At 38.6% G+C, this 16,629-nt stretch overlaps 1 protein-coding gene across 2 annotated transcripts in view; it reads left to right on the top strand.

Moving 5' to 3' along the window:
• Positions 1 to 6,477: 6,477 nt before the first annotated feature.
• Positions 6,478 to 16,629, top strand: part of LOC106917477 (nuclear receptor coactivator 3-like) — a 69,155-nt gene continuing 59,003 nt past the window's right edge. The window contains exon 1 of one of the 2 annotated variants that reach the window (XM_014986474.2): positions 6,478 to 6,674. The gene's annotated coding sequence lies outside the window, so the exon portion shown is untranslated. The remainder of the gene's footprint in view (positions 6,675 to 16,629) is intronic. The other variant, XM_014986472.2, reaches the window with a different exon arrangement.

Genomic DNA, 16,629 nt, shown 5'->3' with positions numbered 1-16,629 from the left:
AGCTGGCTGGTCAGCTGAAAAGAAATTAAGTTTGAATGGGTTAAAATGGGAGCCGAGCACATCACCTTAGTCATTAGTTGAGATATTGCAATTATTATTTTCCTATCTCTCCTACATTCATTTTGTGTATATTTTTATCCATGTTACCATTAAAAATAAATTGTAATAACAAACAGCTTACTTAAAAAAAAAAACACCACTGATTTGTCATGAAATTTGAGAAAAATAAGAAATAAAAACAGAAAACAACCCAGCATGAAGTTCTGTCCAGGAATGTCATCTGAGGCTTGGGCTTGTTATGTTTTCACCTGAGGGCCACTTGAGAAACGCCTTGGGCTGGAGACAGTTTTCTACAGGCCAAGCTGATGTTTTGAAATGTTGTGTTTTATCTTATTAGCAGCACAAAGCCAACCTGCTCTATGTCCTGTCTCATTATGAGAATAATTAGGCCTATATTTAGTCACACAGCTGACCACTCAAATTAACTCCACATACAAATCTGCGAGTGCGCTCTGCATATGTTTCTGCACACATCCAAGCGTGAATGCGTGTGTGTGTGTGTGTGTGTGTGTGTGTGTGTGTGTGTGTGTGTGTGTGTGTGTGTGTGTGTGTGTGTGTGTATCTGTGCATGTTGGGAGATGTTCCACCTCCTTCCTGAAGGCTCGTCACTACCTGTTTCGAATTTTAAACAGCTTCCTCGTTCCTCTCACCTTCCCGCAGCTTTCTCTGCAGTCCTCTAGATTCTCACGGAAAAAAAAAAAAACGTCTCCATAATAAAATATTTTCCACCAAACAAAACACAGCCAAAGAAATGAAAACAAACTGGATTAAATCAACTTTACTTTCAAATTCAAGATGAAATAGCTGACCATAGTGCTATTAACCATCCAAAATAAGCAAATGGAAATATTAGAATAAAGAAAACTGCAGAATGGCTCAAATATGAATGATTAAAGATATACAAAGAAAAACATTTACTTTGAGCTGTTTTTAAAAGCATTAGTAAATGATGCACTTTTTACAGTCAGTTGGAGGCTGAAAATGTATGAGGATAAATCTAACTGCTCAGATGACCTAACAACTCTAGTGCGCACAAAAACATCAGATTTGACCTTTCAACTGCAAAACTGCTTTCCCTTCAAATGTCCTTTATGAATTATCTTTTTCCCTTTATTATTTACATGATCATTTGAAAACTGCATTTTGTATTTACTCAAGTTAAAACAAAAATTTGTTCAAAGATCTGAAACGTAAGGTTGACAGAAAAGAAAAAAGATAGAAAAATGAAGCGCTGATAAGAAACTTAGGTCTCTGTTCTATTAATGATTAGGTTTAGATGCCTCTGAAATGTTCATTTCCCCCCCCCCTGTGAAATAATCCTGAAAACAAATGTTGCTTCTTTTCATGTGGAAGTTACAAGGAATGTGTCAGAAATAATCCTTCAGACTAATTTCTGATAGATCGTGATTGATTAATGTATACTTAATTTAACGCAGCTTGAAAATGCCCCACTAGGAGTCAAAATAAGGAAAAGAAGATCAGAAATATTTCTGTGGGGAGGCCTATAATAAACTTACAAAATTGATTTTTCTTCAAATCTGTGAAATAATCTGTGAAAAACATATCAGTTTTTTTTAATTGATATCAAGGAATTATTTACTTAAATGAAATTCTTATATCTTGAAATGTTCCGTATAGGTTAGTTTTGTCTAATTTTAAGTGTGCTAAAATATTTGTAATAGAAACTCAACCAAAAATACTTATTAAGTTATTGTGTTTTTTCAGTGTGCTTTGGGGTGTTCTAATTTATTCCTCTCCAGAAATTAGATTCTGTTTTATTGTTCATTTCTGATATATTTTCTTCCATTTTCTTTTTTTGTTATTTATTTTTCAGTCCAGTTAAAAAGTAGATATTAAATACTAATTTGTCCAAATATCTTATAAAAACACAGATTGTCCAAAATGTTTCACGTGGCTGTAAATCTGTCATCTACCTTGTAACAAAACTAAATGTAGTTTTTTTTATGGGAAAACTCAACTCAAATGAGCATGTGGAATGAAAATGTAATTAGTCAGTTTGCATGTGGGCTTTGGGGTTTATTATATTTATATTTCACCTAAATATAGCAGCATTGTCAAAATCCATTGTTTTTGAGGTGACAGAAAAATTCAAGAGAAAATCACCCAACAAGTAATATTAGCAGATACTATTGTTGAAAATACTCAGCCGTTCAGTAAATATTTATTAGTGAAATTAGCTAAAAGAACAGATTTGAGAAATGTCCCACAAGAACCTTATTTTAATGTTGCAATCAGGAGTTTAAAGTTAGATCAAAGAGCGCTAAATGTCCATTTGAAGGAATTAGATTTTTAAACATCTTTGCCAAAATTTTCCTGTTAAAATTTTTTCGCCATAAAATAAAACCCAAAAGAAACAAAAAAAAGTAAAGAAATAAAAAATAAAATGCATAGTTATCAAACATAAAGAGATCAGATTTTGTAGAAGTCACTGCTCTAGATGAAGGAACTTCATTTTCTTCTTTGTTGTGTGATAGAAATTGTTCAGCAGGATGGCAAATAATTTACTTCAGCATAATAAATAGAAAGATTGGCTAATTAATTATGCAGTGGCATAATTGAATAATTGACAGATCAGCAGTAATGCAAACCTGTGGGGGTGAAGAAAGAGCTCAACCTAACAGTGAACATCTCAGATTAGCAGCTCACCTATTTTTCTAACCTCACCTACGGTTCAGACATATTTATTGAGACAGAAACAAAAACAAATCTGATACAAGCAGGTGAAATACTTCTTCCTCTAGTGTGGCGCTGCTTAGACTCAGAGATAAGAGCTACTGCTTCTCTGCATTCACAGGGTCAGTCGAGGTGGTTCAGAGTTTGATTACAATGCCACTGACCCTTGGCAGGATTTTTTTCTGAACCCGTCCCGCTGGGAGGTGACCCCAAACCGGACCCAGAGCTCAGCTTGAATAACTTTTCTGAGTGTAACTCCTCCAGTCAGATGTTGTTCTAAATGTTTATAAAACTGCCTCCACGGGGCAGGAGCCAGAATCCTCAATTAATTAAAGGAATAATTAAAAAATAAAACAATGCTTCTCTATCTCCTTGATAACTTCACTGAGTCTACGGTGGCTGAACAGAGGAGAACTGCAACCCAATGGCAAAAAAATGTGCAAATGGATTTAATATGATGTTTGCCACCTGGATGTATTTGGTGCAACTCGCTTTGGGAATTTTAAAGAAATTCAGAAAATAACAAAACAGCATTTTTACATGAGATTTGTATAAAGGAGGAATAGCACCACTGAAAAAACAAACAGAAATTCAGACATTTTCCTCATAAATGTATTAGGGTCACTCTAGATAGAAGAAAAAGAGGAGTGAATTTGTGCCAAGAAAACATGGAAATTTCTACAACTTACAAAATTTCCAAAGTCAAATACTTTTTAGTTTTTTTTAATGGAAATTTCCTCTTCCATATTTTCTATCTATAATGACACTAATTAATGCAGCACCATAAAATTTTTGACTTTTTTCTCAAAATTTTGATTTTTGACCTCAGAAGATTAAAGTCAAAATTCTGAGAAAAAAAGTCACATTTTTTCCAGTAATGAATAAAATCTCTGCTTCTATTCTTCACATCTTCTCATATCTCTTTGTATATTGTTGCCTAATATCTTATGTCGTTATTCTTTTTTAACACTGTCCAAAATATTTTAACATTAATTTTCCTTATCCGTGTTTTATACCGTCTGATGCACCGCGAGATTCATACTTTACTTTTTCAAATGTATCCTTCTTCTTTCTCCTTGCCACACTTCAAGCTTTTTTAATTTCTTCACCTACATGTACGTCTTTAGCACATTTATATTTTCCTCTTTTAGGCAACAGACACGGTTTCTTTTAATCTGTGTTCATGTTCCTGCATCTTTCAAGACTTCTCCTAACTGTACTCCACAATCCCATCATCTTGTCTCACTTCTCTCTCTCTGCATCCTCCTCTTGCTCAGTCTCAGTGTTATTGACACAGCAGGATCCCTTTCTGTCTCTGTCACTTCCTTTTTTTATCTGTCCGTGTATCTGTCCTGTTGTCTGTCTGGTGTCACCATGGCGACGGATTTCGGAGCTCTCCATCCCAGTTCATAGGCCACCAAGCATCGACGCCGTTGCTCGTCGGCGACCCTGCCAGCTTGCATATGGAGCCCACATATGGGTCTCATCCGTGAGAGACGCGTGGCCTGAAGAAGTCGCAGCCCCTCCGGGGAAACAGGACCAGTTCAGTAAAGGATACAGGATGTGAAGTGACATTTAGTATTTGTCTGCAACAATGAGCAACTGGAGGCATATGTAACGAATACAAGCATGTGGCTCATATAACCGGATATTTACAGTGCAGAGAGGTAAACATCAAGGTGGGTTTTAGGCGAGGGTGTTCTTTAGAAAGAGCAAAAGGAGTTATGATTCCCCATTTGATGTCAACATCCTTGTCTAATTTGTTTTTTGAAATTTAAATAAGTGTTTAAGTATGGTGTTGTGGACCCAAAACAGAAACCACAACCTCATGAATGTAAAACAGTTTTTATTGACAAGAAATGTGAAAATGTCCAAGCAGGAACAGGGCAGCATCTCTGCCAGAGATCTTTGGCTTTCTTTCTTGGAGACTTCAATGTTGACATGCTGGAATATTTAAAGTAAAGACGGCAAGATAAAGGAGAGTGCCCACTTACTGGGGATTGTTTCACCCAGAGGACTGGACAGAAACTGGAACTCCATGTACTGGCAACTGGAAGTGGTGAAGCCTTGATGAGCAGGGATGATCTGGTTTCATTGTGGTGAAGTTAAAGATCACTTTGAGTTTATTGGTCTGGTAAATAGTCCAGGCCAGCAACAGAAAAGGGAGATGAGACCTGTTTTATTTTAATGAATCCCATAAAAATGCAGAGATATGATCAGGAAAGGCAGGGAGCAGTCAGAGGTGACGGTTAGAAGACAAAAAATAGGTCAAGCATAAAATCAGGATACTTGACCAGTGATTGACAAGAGAAAATCTCACCCTAAGGGAGTACAAAGTAAAAGTTTATGTAGACAGCAGCACAGGTGACAGCCATCAGCAATCAGATGCCAACAAGTGCAGAAGGAGCAGGGCTACAAATGAGAGCAAAGAGCAAATCAGCAGGTAAGGAAAATATATGGAGGAGCAGCAAGAATCATGGCAGGAAACAGGGAAATCATGACAAAAAGAACATAAAGCATCTAGATTACGACAGGCTTCACTTGCCTTAATTAAGGTCAGTGTCCAAAATGAAAAAGTCTGGGCAACAGTCCAAACGTTATCAAGTGATTTTTGCCCAAGACCTTTCCCACCCATGGTAATGTTCCACAGAAAAATTTATTAGTTTTCCCAGATATCTGGCTAGACCAAAGTCCAGGTTTGAAAGGTTAATTTGCTTGATGATCCCAAAGAAAAAGTCCCAAACTCATCTGAAAGGCATTGTACACACATAGTCTTTATAAAAATTATCTTTGCTACATTAAAAAAAAATAATAATAACATTGTATTCCCAGAATTGGTTTCAGAAAAGTTTTCATCCCACACATTGTATTAAACATGCCAAACTCATAGGGGGCAGTGTAGCGCAAAACTAAAACCAACGTCAGCCAATCAGATTGCTTCAAAACAAACAGGACTCGTTATTAGGAATTAAACATGGCGCCAGGAAGTTCATTTGAGTGGATCGAAAGCTAGGTCCTACTGTAGATAAACTACTTGTAAGTACCATATTAGAGTATAAAGTTAATAAGACACAAGACAACATCGACTGGGAATCATGTCAAAGCAATTTTATGGATATATTGGTGAATTATTTGTTGCAGACTGTAATGTGCCAGACCACAAATCTCCGCTTTCGAATGTACAGAGGCAAACACAAAGACGTCGTTTCCTCAAATCTCCACTTTGGTCAGTGTTTTTATAAATAATCGTTTTTAGTGATGTTAAACAGAGTTTTGGTGAAATGTAGAAACGCATGAAAAATGTATTTGTTTTCCCAGATATCCCAGATATTCCCAGTGTTTGATGAGTAACGGAAAAAAAGAAGATATATGAGGGAAACTTTTTGCTGAGACTGTAAATGGGTGAGGAAATTAATTTCTGCTCAGGGCCTCAAACAAACCTGAGCTGGCTCTGGTAATTTGTATTCAGCCTTTATATATCCAAACAACAGAAATGCAATTGAACTTGATTTAATTTAATTCAATGAAGGAAAACTTGAGAGAGCTGATTTGTAGACTCGGTATATGTTTTTTGGTGAACAGATAAGACACCGAGGCATCATTATCTCTTCAGTGGCTGACATTCGTCTGTAGGCTGCCAGACAGACGGTGCCTTTTCTGTCACCTCCTCCGCCTCCTCCTCCGGTCTGGTGGAGTCTCGTCTGTAGTCCGTTTCCGTGTTGAACCAGGCAGCAGCAAACTCTCTGCTCCTCATTTCCGAACTCGCTTCCCCAGAAGCCACCGCGCCTCCTCAACTTACAGACCTGGCTAAGGGCTCCGGGAGTGTTTCCCATTTAAACAAACAGTGCCGAAGATGGCGGAGAGTTAATGGTGTAAAGAAGAAATTATCGATCCGGGAGGGAGATAACGCTTTTCTCCAGGTAAGACCGCGCTGCGTGCTGGAAGACATTCAGCTAATTAAGCCGGACTTTGTTTGTGGTTTGCATGTCGACGCAAGTCGGAAATGGACTGAGACGGGTTTCCAGTGGCGGTGCACACACACGCACACGCACTGATAACTGGCCGGGCATCAGTGCGTTGCGGAGGGCACGGTGCACGGTCTCTTAGTGCATGACAGCAGGGAAATCACCCCGCTGATCTCTGCTCTGGGGTGCACGGTGGTTGTCACGTCTGTGCGACAGTTGGGGCTGCAAAACGAGTCGATGTGCAGCTTTTAATCAACTTAACTTGGCGGATCAAGCGGCTCCGTTTACGCGCAAGCTGCTGCTGGATCACAGTTGTGTTTCCAACATAGAGCTCAGGGAACACGGGGAAGTTTTTTTTTCTTTTTAGGAGGAACAACTCACACTTTTTTAAACATGGTTTCTGCACAGTTCAACACAGCGCATGGTTATATTCTAATCGTTTGGTCTCAAAGACTGGACAGTCACACCTGAACCTCCCTCTGTCGTAACTTAAAGGAATTGAAACGTTGTTAATTTTTACTTGCATGCACCATGTTTGCCCAAAGATTACCCTGCTGTTTTTACAGCTTTATTCCCGTGAATGGACGCAGACGATGCTGACTGCTCTCGCTCGGACTGTGTGTTATAAGAGCGGAGAGAAAAAGTGCAGTGGCTCTGCGATGTGTCGTAACTGTGCACTGAATAACCGATGCATTGTCTTTAAATGTGTGCTGGTGTGTGTGTGCGCGCGTGTGTGCTGGTGTGTGTGTAGCGGAAGAAAGAAGGATTTGGCAGTTTCTGTTCGCTGTCATAAAATGTGCACTTCGGGTCTGCAGGGGGCAGCAGCGTGGCCCTGTGCGCTCCCGCTGCCCTGCGCCTCGTAAGGTTCAAGGTTTGATCCCTGACACAGCCAGGCATGTGTTGTTGTGTGTTTGTCTGTGTGCGCACACATGCAGAAAAAAAAAAAAAAAAAAGCCACCGTGTCCTTGAGCGTGACACCAGATCTTTACTACTGCACAGGTTTTCAGGGGATAATAGCAGTCTTCTTTTCAGTGTGTGTGCAAACACAGGTTGAATGGATGCAAGGCTGATGTGTGGACTGCAGGTGAGAGATAAGAGCTTGAGGTAATTGCAGTGAAATCCGGGAATAAGTATAATAAGTCTGTTTAAGATTTTACTATCAGAAGAAATAATTTGGAGCTGCGTCCAAATTTTCAGTACTGTGAATGCTTTCCCCATTTGTCACTTCATTCGAGCCCATCTCTGCTTTCTTTGTTTGAACTCATGCATCTGTTTCTTGCATCCTCGCAAGTCTGCACACCTGTGATTTTTCACCTTGTCATGCAAACCCCCGCAGTACAATTAAATGACTTGTGCAATATTAATAAAAAAAAAAGTCATCCCTCGTTTTCTGTAACATCTGACTCAAAATGTGAAACAAATTTACTAGATAATTTTTTGTCATTTACCCTCACTAAATACACGTGAAAGAAAACAATTCAGTTAAAAAACGCTTTAAATGAACTTTCAGTTGTCCAAAAATGTCTTGACATATTTGGCCAAGACAATTGGTTGTAGGATTTAATAAGCTTTTGCTTCTTCCTATTCAAACTGGATATGAAACTTTATTTTGTTTTTCCTCTGACATCTTCCTTGTTCAAAATGAATAAGGACTTTATTTAATTTCTTGCTATGATGATTTATGTAGGTTCAAAATTAAGTATTTTAAAATCTGAATGTTTGTGGTAATGTGTCTCCTTCAACTTATAAGTAAATCTGGGAAAAGTTATGACAAAACAAACATTTTATATTTGACAAAAGTTTCTTGATTATTCTTTCTGCTAGCGGTCAAAATTAGAGCCAGTTAATTACCTTGCAAAATTAATGCTGCAAAAATAACATAAAGTGTATTATTATTTACAACATTGTATAAAATCTATGTATTTTAAAATCTACTTGTAAGCAAAACAAACACCTGATAAATTCAGGCATTCTGCTTTACTTTGCACTCCACGTCTGTCCATATTTTTAGCAACCAGAAAACTTTACAAATACTCTTGCCAAGTTTTTCTTTGTTGTAAGCAAGCAAATCTGTAAGAATCCTGTTTCAGCCAGCTGACGGGCAGTGTGCAGCAACATGTGGGAAGGGGCATTTCTACTGTATGCTCCACGGAGTGGGATAACTCTCATTTCACTCTATTATTTTCTTAAAGCATGAGCATAACTTTTTTTGGCTTTGAAACTCAGTTTTCTGTCACACCAGGAGAATTTGGGCGACTCGGTTTGACCGCTTGACAAAATAAATTACATCTTCACTTGGTTTGATTCACTTTAGCATAACATTTCTTAGCATAACTTTTCATACATTAACTTCAGCTGCTAGGTTGACGCAACAACGCAACGAGCTGTCCAGTAGGTGAGTATGGCAAGACGTTATTAGACTTAGTCAAAAATCTGACATAATTTTTTCTTTGGAAGGATAACGTTTGACATCGATGAAATGTTTATTGTGGATAAAAAGAATATCATCATGGATATCCATTTCCTTTTACCAGGAAGAGATTATAATAATTATTATTATTATAATAAACAGTTATTTAAAAATTGTAATATATTTTGTTCAAGATCCAGCCTGGTTGTTGGATGTTAAAATGTTTTGCCTCATATGAGACAGAATCATTACTCTTTATATATGAGATTAATGCATCAGTACAGAGAAAAAAGAGTTTGCTTGATTTGTCTGCATCAGATTTCTGATGGGCTTCCACACCTGTCCAAAAGAAGAGGTGATTTAAAGTTGACCTAACATGAGTGTAAAATGCCAAACTTGGGTTTATCTTCATATCTGCAACCTGCCTGTGTCTAGTTAGAAGATCCAAGACTGTAATCCAGACATTGACTTCTTCTGTTTGTGACTATGAACCTAGATTTAAGGCATTTGAAGAGATTAGTGTGGTCTCAGTGAAACTGCGGTGGAGATAATTTTATACACAGAGTGATTCATTTAGAAAAATGATGACAGTAGTCCCTGCCTGCAGTCCTCTGCCTGGTTTGCAAATCACTCCAGCCTGTTTTTATCAGTCTCAATGACATTAAATTTAACTTTCACATATTTTGCCACCCTCCTTCTGGGTAAGTTTAGTGTTGCTCCTTTGATTTTAAAACGATACATTAATCATCAACAATACTAGTCGAAGCCACAGCATCGTGCTCTTCGCCGACTTACCGTCAGTTTTGCTGCTCTGCACACTCGCCTACAGCCCGGTCGCAAAGCCTTGAGGCTGGGTTGTGGAAACCTTGTGAGGGGTTTTCCTAAGTGGATGGAAGGATGGTGGTATTGATGATGTGGAGGAGGGTGACGGTGATGCATTATGTTTGGTGAATCGGGGTGGGGGAGAGAGGGACAAAGCTGATCTAGGGATGCTGGTGTCTGGGTCAGGCTCCAGGGGGGAGGAGGGTTCTGGAGATAGGACCTCATACACCAGCAGGGTTGGTCTGGGTGTGTGTATCCGTACGCGCAAGAGGGAGGACGTTTAAAATGCTGGGAGGAGGCGGATCAGGCAGGGCGTCCTGCTGGATATCTGCCTGGCATTTTTGTCCTTTGTACCCGTCCTGGTCGATCTTGTTTCTCAAACCTTTGTCGTCTCTCTTGTGGAATCAGGAAGTTTCTGATGGTTTGCATTCTTTGCTGTGCAGACTTCTCCTCTCTCTGTCCCCCGGATCCCCTTGAATGCAGCACAGTGAGCGGCTCTGTTGTGCCGTTGTTATAGAGACCTGTCTCTCCATGTCAGGAAATGTTAAACAGGGAAATAATCTTCAGCAGGTTTCCCAGATTTCACGCATCTCTACTCGAAACACACCTGATTCGATTCTATATATATTTTTAAATTGCATTAAATTACCTCATTTTATTGTGCAACTTGATGTTACAGGAAGTATTACAGTTAGGGCTGCAAGTGCAACTAACAATTATTTTAGTAATCGTTTAATCTGTTGATTAATCGGATAAAAAAAAAGAGGCAGATTTCCACAAACCTTTTTCATGCAATGTTGGAAATAATTAAGAGATGCAAATACACAAATAATTATATTTTTAAAATAAAAAAATAAACATTATACTGCCTAAAATGCAATCAAAGCATTCCTTTAGTGAGTGCTTGATCATTTGTAGCAAAAGATGCATTGCCGCTAAAAAATGCTTCTAACATCAACATCTCAGCTCTTTCTGCTCGACATTACAGTACAGGGCTGATCTGTTGATTCATTGTTAGATTAATTAGTAATTAGATAGCAAAAGCGGCTTGATAGGAGATTATTTCTCTTTTACAGAATTTGAACCAGGTGAAGGTAAATCTGTGCCACTTGATGTGTTCTGGGTAAAAAATATTTATAGAAAAAGTTTTTATGTTTTATGTAAAATGCTTATTTTTTGTACAGTTTTTTGCTCTGAGTATGTTGTCCTTTTTTGAGTATATATACTCAAGTTAGCAATTAATAAATTCCTAGATTAGTTAGCGATTATTTCCAGAATAAATTCATCACAATTAATTGTTTCAGCCCTAATTACTGGCTTATTCGTAACAGCAATAGATGAGGAACCGAGTCACCATTAAGTCCAAAAAACAAGAAAATTTGGGGCTTGACTTGGACTCAGGGTCTGGGACTTGAGGTGTGCAAATTAAGGTGAAACTGAACTAGTTGTGTGATAAATTGAACTTAATATTAAAAATATGGGAGCTGGATAGTGAATAATGGAAATACTTTGTGCTGCAAATATGTTATAGAAAGAGTAACACAGTCATTCATGTTTATTTATTTTTTCAAATATAAGCATGTCTGATAGGTCGTGTTTTTCCAACATTTAAATCCACTTTTGTATTTTTCAAAAACCGAAACAAAAGCGCACCAGATGAATTTAGTTTCCTGAATAAAAAGAAAAGTCCCAGAGTACTTGAGCTCTATGCTGTTGTTCTATGAATGTGCTCACTAAAAGGCAGAAAACTTGGAGCCTGAATGACTCTCACAGCAGAGGAGGAAAGGTCTTATAATCACTTCAGACTGAGATTATCCTTATTCCAAGAAATTACTGAGGAGCATTATTTTAAAACCCCATTACAGCTGCGCACAGCTGTGGCTGCAGCATGTGGTGGCTTTTCTCTGAGAGAGTTTGGGAGAAAAACAGGATGTAGGAAAATATGTAAGCAAAAAATATGAAGGAATCAAAAATTTTGTAACAAGTTTTTGTAACAAGGCAATGACCTGGAGTCTAACCTCCAGTTATAATCTGATGTTTTTGTTATTCAGCTCAATGTTTGATAAAGTTTAAGGCTTCTTTTCAGAGCTTCAAGCTAAAATGTGAAGTGACACATTTTCCTGCTACTCTCCTGAAGGTTGGCAGGCAGCTTAATGTGTCAGTTGAGTTTGTATTTATCACCCAAATCAGCTCTTTTTTAAAAGATTTTCTTGCTCTCTTGCTCACTTCTTATAAGCATCTCTTGCCTATAAAATTGCTTTAGTTTGTCCTCGCCTGAATTGTTTTTAATTTATCAACCAGAAGAGACGGAAGCCTCTCTTGAAATGCTAAATATTTAAATTGCTTGTTTATTTTATATGATACGATAGATTTTTCCTCCATAGCTGGAGCTTTCTAAATATTTATACAATAATACTTTGTAATTCCTGCCCCTGTTACATGCATAATGCTGCTGATTATATTACGAGTGGTTTAAGTCAGACTGCAGCCCTGTGTGAGTTTGAGTCGGCGCTCCAGCTGCTGAATGAGAAGCTGTTGCCCTGTTTGAGTCAAGACAACACAGGAAGTGATGGTCTCACGCAAACACCGTTTCTCAACAAGGCTGATATTTTTCTTTTATCTGTGATCTACGATGATGCAAAAAAGAACTCTGAAAAGCATAAGTCAATGCAAATACATGAACAAAATGAAAATTATAAGTGGTTCATGATCCTAGCTTCTCCAATGTGTCGCATTCAATCCAATGTGTCGCATTCAACCATTTTACTTAGCCCCTTCTCAAAATGGGAAAGACAAGAGAACATGCAAGGTATATGTATATTAACTTTTCCAAAGTGGTATAGTAATGAGACTGTAAGTGAATTACAGCACATTTTCCAGTGTCAGATTATGCTACTGCATAAAAGACTGTTCTTTTTTAATTATGCAGTTTTATATGAGATATCATTAGGTTTGTAGGATGTTTTCCAAAGACATAAAGACTCAAGAGGGTGTTAAATATTTAAATTGATGTGCATAGTAGTACACAATCGGCAGCATATTTATTTTGTTCAGTTGTATGTGTGGAAAAGAAAAGAGTTTTCATACAACGTACTAAAATGTCTAAACTGTTATGATCTCGAAGTAATGAAACATGCGATGTTTTAAAGGAGATTATAAATTCTTTGTCTTATTTGGTTACAAAAGAAAGAGGTCAGCTTGTGTGAAACGAGATGATGAAACCATAAACGTGACGCAGGTTTTGGTGAATTCCTGCACGTTAAACGTGAAGCCTGTGAATTACTAGTGGCTTACCCTCCCCTCTCCCAAATAGGAAATATAAAAAGCATATGTAAATACGGGATATGCCCTCTCCATGAACTCCTGCTTGGCTTGTCCCTGCGGGTGTACTGTAGAAACACGGTGGCTGATATGAAGGTGATATCAGGCTTCCAACGCAGGGTTTGCCAACATGTTGATTGTAATTATCCACTCGATCTTTAAAACCTTCCTGGTGGGCTGCAGAGACACTTGGAAAACTAAGTGCACAGATGCATTGTAACTAATGCTCCATTTGGCAGCACCTCTCTCTCACCTGTGTTTTCCTTGTGTCTGTGGTCAGATTTTGCAGCTGGATTCTCTCAATAACTTGTTTTCCAAATATACAGATAATTGGTGACTTTTGCTGGCAATGAGCTTTCTCAGATTTATTTCACTCTTTGACACTAGAAACCAAAAATATGTGAATGAGAGCAGCCTTCATGGGAACTGGGCTGGATTAAGACACAAGGTGGACAATCAGAGGCAAACAACTTGAGAATGCTTGAGTTGATGAACCATAAAAACAAAAATTGTACCAATATGTTCAGTGTTGAAGATATTTTTGGTTGTTTTTAGCTGGCAGACATTTTTTAGCAATGAAATGCAATATTTTTCCTTGCCAAGTTGCATTAGATCAATGAATCCTATAGTCAGGGTTAAAAGTAAAGTACAGTATTTTTCAAATTAATGAATTTTAATAAATGAATACATTGTTTTAGCAGATTCTAAACAGCAAACAGAAAAAAAGCATCTCTTTTTTTTTTAGGTAGCCAATGCTAATGTTTTTTTCCATCTGTCTTTTTTTTTTTTTTGTTCTATAACAAATGATTCAGACGATGAGCCATTTCTCCCTCTACTGCTAGACACGCACATTTGTTTGTTACTTTTACCCAGAATGCCATGTGCTATAGTCCACTTCCTGCTTTTGGAGCGATCTTCAGTCCACTTGGAAGTCAGATATGCATTCAAAGTTCACTCCAACTGAGCCAAAGTCCAGGTTTATAAGAGAACCAGAGTTCGGTCCACATCAGAGTTTAATTGTCCGTTCTCACCTCCCCTATAAAACTGGACTTTACAGGTGAACAAGCTATAGTTTGATTAAAGTGGGCCAAACAGGGCTGGTGTGAATCCACCCTAAAACCGTTATTACAGAGTTAAAATGGTCTCCTATGAATTTGTATTTTTATGATGTGAAACTTTTTGAACTGCCTTGTTGCTGAAATGTGCTGCACCATTTAATTGATTAAATTAGCTTTACCATCATATTAGCAATTAGCATGACCAGCATAACAAAAATAGCAATCATCGTTTTGTATATTCTTGCATTGATTATAATTTATCTTGCAGAAAGCTTCAAGCCTAATATTTCATCTTGGGATGTTTTTCCGTTGAAGGCTAAACTAATTGAGTTTAAAATAACTTTCAAAATCACGTAGAGACAGGTCTTTAAGATTGTAAAATGGTTAATAAAAAAAACAGCATCAAAACCTGAAAGAAACAGATCCTGATTCAGATGATGAGGGCAAACAACCAAAACCTCAGATGAAATATCCAATCTGGTTGATCTTTTTGTTCATCCCAGGAAGAAAAACGTGCTAAATTTAGTTGATACCATTTATTTTGTCAGATTAAGTATTGAATGAAGTTTAAGGGGGAGGAGGCAGAAAAGATTAACTAAGTATTAAGGAAAGTTGGGGGGTGAGAGGAGGCAAAAGGAGATGTGTGGGTTGAGCTGATGGGCTGTCAGAATCGTGCAGTGCATCCTCACTTTCCATTTCCTTTCTTTCTCCAAGAATGCCTCAGTGCAGCTCATGTCCTCTGCCGCCTTTTTTTTTTTCTTTCCGAGAGCTATTTCCTCTGTGAGAGGAATGTCAAGTGCCCATCTCAATGCGCTTTTCTCTGTTTCGTTTTGTTTTGTAACTTGTGGCTCACTCTTGATTTCTGGCTCTTTCTCTTTACCTCCGTCTTTGTCCTCTCAACTTGTCAGGGATTTTTTTTTTCTCCTCCGCCTCACAGTCAGCGGGTTGCCAGGACTGCACATGGCCAACTCGCATCAATTAGACTCAATTAGCTCATGTAAAACAAGCTAAATTGTCGCAGAAAGAGAAAAGCAGCTTGTAGTGCAGTTCCATGCGAGTCTATAAAGATTTGAGAGATGAAGGCGGTGATGAAGACCGAGGAGTAAAAAAAAAAAAGGAGGGGGGGGAGGAGACAGAGAGAGTCGCTTTATTAACATCGTGGCACCCGCTAAAATTCAGGGAGTGCTGTTGCATCCAGCTGTTACTGGCTGCGCGAGGCTTCGTTGCCATGGCAACACAGCCCTGCGCGACTGCTCAAGGTCGTTCATCCAACTCTGAACCGAGCAGCAGCGCGCCACACATCGGATGTGCACTGAGAGAGAGGCAGGGAGGAAAACAGACGGGTAACTTCAAAGTGACCAATCAAAAGCACTTCAGTGACGGTGTGGTCGGTGGAACAATCTCAGATGTCCCTTCATCTGCCCTCTGACACTCACACACACGCACACACACATTTTACAGACACATAGACATAGACCAGCACGTTCCTACATGTAGGAACAAATAACAACAATAACAATCGAACAAAAGAATCCCCGCCAGTCATGAGACCGGTAGATTCTCCTTCCAGCTGATACAATATTTAGCTGGTCAGTGGGAGACGGAGGGATTCACTGGCTGGAAAAGATGTGAGCAGCAGTGCTTTTCTCTGTCTCTTCCTGTTTCTCATGGTGCATTGCTGTGAGGCTACCTGGGGCTTCTTCCACCTCCTCTCCTCTCTTCCACAGACAAATCTGCAGGAGCATCTCCTGGGAGTTTGTTGGCGCGGCAGCTGCACACATCATACCCTGAAAGCTACAGTCTCTTTGTAAAGATCTTACACAATTATTACACGTAATACAGAGCGACCTCTTTGAGAGTGGTATTTTCAGATTAATACTGCTGCTAACATGATATGCCTATAATGGCAATACTGGTATTTTCATGCTGGGCTACGTATTTTCATTCGTAGACCAGCATCGAAAAACTGCTGGGCTACGAAAAACTGGTGCAATCAGGTTAATTTATTTGTTAATTTAGTTATTAGTATTGAATCAGAATGAAAACTGCAATGCTTACTTTCTTCTCTAAATGTTGTTAGACTAGCTAATGGTTGGGCAACAAATCATTAGCAATATATATTGCAACATGATCAATATGAAATAAATAATAATTGCACTGAACTCCGATCCAGAGCCACACGACATTCTGAGAGTTGTAGGCCAAGAAAAGCCTTCAGCTGCTCAGTCGGTCAGGTTGGTGGCAGCAGCTCGCTCACTTTTTGGTTACCTAGCAACAGCCTGTTGACTAAGTTGCGCAG

This window comes from Poecilia mexicana, unplaced genomic scaffold (assembly GCF_051168715.1).
Source record: "Poecilia mexicana isolate PSO_F unplaced genomic scaffold, ASM5116871v1 scaffold_7, whole genome shotgun sequence".
In the NCBI taxonomy this organism is placed as follows: domain Eukaryota; kingdom Metazoa; phylum Chordata; class Actinopteri; order Cyprinodontiformes; family Poeciliidae; genus Poecilia; species Poecilia mexicana.
The sequence above is the reverse complement of the archived record's forward strand: the minus strand, read 5'-3'. Positions and strand labels throughout refer to the sequence as shown.